Source organism: Balaenoptera physalus, assembly GCF_965194825.1.
Source record: "Balaenoptera physalus genome assembly, chromosome: 6".
Lineage (NCBI taxonomy): Eukaryota > Metazoa > Chordata > Mammalia > Artiodactyla > Balaenopteridae > Balaenoptera > Balaenoptera physalus.
The window spans coordinates 136,766,811-136,769,308 of NC_138885.1; positions in this window are offsets into that span (position 1 = coordinate 136,766,811).

A 2,498-nucleotide genomic window follows, 5' to 3' on the forward strand; every position below is an offset into this window, starting at 1 on the left:
GGGCAAGGCAAAGGGAGGGATTCCTCCAGTCTTCCCAGTCGCGAGTTCCTGGGATCCCCCTGCCTGCCTCGCTCTCTGGAGCCACCACCAGGAGGGCCCTTTCCTTCCCTCCCTCCTTGAGTCTGAGATTTACTGCTTATGGACCCTGTAATATGGCTCTGCCTCAACCCTGCAAAACCCTGGAGGAACCTCTCCAGCCCCCTTAAACCAGCGGCTTATTATTACTGGTAACTGATGCTGAGTTTGCCCCGGCTTCTCACTGCCCACCCAAGCTGGTTATCAATGTGTTCCCACCAGCTGCATTAACTATGTCCCCTGAGCAAAGGTTGGGTAGATATCACTTTCTCCATCTTGGCACAGAAATGGGTAAAACAGACACGTGACAAACTTAGGTATCTTGCTGCAGTGGGTCGAACAGTAGTGGCTCCCCAAATTCATGTCCACACAGAACCAGACTGCGACAGGGTCTTTGCAGATGCAGTTAAGGTAGGAATGTTGAAATAAGATTATCCTGGATGTAGGTTGGGTCCTACATCCAGTAAACGGTGTCCTTACAAGAAGAGGCTAGGACGCAGACACAGAGGGAAGGCCATGTGAAGAAAAGGCAGAAACTGGAAGGCTGCAGCCACAAACCAAGGAACGAATGGCCAGAAGTTGGAGGAGGCAGGGAAGGACCCTCCCCTGGAGCCACGGGAGGCAGCGTGGCCCTGCCCACACCTGGACTTGGGGCTCTGGCCTCCCGGCTGGGAGACGATACATTTCTGCTGTTTCAAGCCCCCTGGTTTGTGGTCATTGGTTACAGCAGCCCCAGGAAATGAATATCTGTGCACACGAGCGAACAGACAGAACAGACGGTGCTGCTGAGATAGGGAAACTCTTCCCTGTGAGGGTCACCTTGATGTCCCAGCTTCACCCCTGCATTCCTGACACTTGTGGACCCAAACTGTCTCCCAATGGACGACAGAAGCAATAGCTCGCTCTCCTTCCGTGACCTGGCAGTTCTGAGTGTGTCCTTCGTTGTCACCTAAATGTCTGCAGGTTTAACTCTGGGTGCCTGGCAACGCCGCCCAGGCCATGCCCAGGAGGTGCCCTCGGCCGAGCCCAGGAAGGGTTGGTGCCTGGAGGCTCCATCCCTCAGCAAGACGGGAGGAGCTGGACAGACCTTCCCGGCTTGAGGCAGGGACAGAAAATCTTGCGGGCCAGCACTGCCCCAGAGAACCTTCCAGATCACCCACCATCAGCCACGTGGTGGTAACTTCCCGGGTCCTTTGACCCTGCATGCCACAGCTTCCCCACCCTGGCAGGCAGCCTCCAGGGAGGTTTGCAGTGACTGTTTCTTTCTATCTCCCTGTGGCTACTAAAAGGACTTTGGCAATGGGAGGTCCCTCAGAAACACTAGCTGTCGCTGGGACAGGGTGAGTTTTCCTGGCAATCTGGGTGCAGTATCCCCTAGGGGGCTGAACGCCTGGGGGGCGTCTGGCCAGCTCTCACAGATGCTGCCGCCGATTGGGACCTCGTGGGGTTCTGCTCAGGATGCAGGCTTCCATCAGAGCCCGCATCTGCAGGACGAGGGTCCCCGCCTCCCAGGTGGCTGCAAGGGCAGACCTCCACCCCACTTCTCCGGCCCCTCCGCAGCCTGACTCACTTCGTTTTTCTCTCCTCTCAGATCAGCCCTATGGCCAAAATCCTGGCAGCCACTTCTTTCGGGTCCTTTTCCTGTCGTAAAAGGCATTCCTGTTTCGTACAAACTTTGTTTCTTTTGTTTCCAACGATGTTCAAAGAACACAGTAAAAATGTACCTTCCTTTAAAAGAAAATCAAAAGTAAGAATCGGCCCTAATTTCCCACCAGGGAGAAGGCCCCAAGCCCCTCCTGGAACATTATCTGCTCTCGTCTTTCCTCTAGGGTTGGGTCAATGTCTTCTCCCAGAGGCATGGCGTACGCATCCTGGGCTCACGCTTTGGCCACGATCTGGTCCCTGGAGCCCCGAGGACCCTGAGATCAGCGTCCCTCCCAGCCTGTCCAGGCCTTGCAGGGGTCTGCAGGTTGGTGGGGCCGCTCGAGGGCTCCATGGGTGGGCACTTGGAAGGTCTCTTTACTGCAGTGATGGGGGTGCACGGTCTGGAGGGGCTGCAAGGGGGATCCCAGCAAATGGTCCCAGGCTGCAGGCACATCCACGTTCCTCCCAGCCGGGGCCCCAGTTTCAGAACCTGCCCCTCACCCTGTCCTTGGTCCCTGCGCCCACCTGCCCAGGATAGCAGAGGGCACTCCCCGCTCTGGCATTTGGGGCTTTGTGCCCTTCTGGTCCCAAAGGCACGGATTTAAGCAGATGACTTCACTGACACCCCTTGGACTTTGGAACACCTCTGTCCTTTCTGATTAAGCCCCCAGGGGTCCCGGGAAGCAAAATGACCCCGTGGAAAGCCTGCTGAGCTTGGAGGCAAGAAGCTGAATGGTTACTCCACAGATTAGTCCTCTGCTTAGGGCAAGTTCATTAAC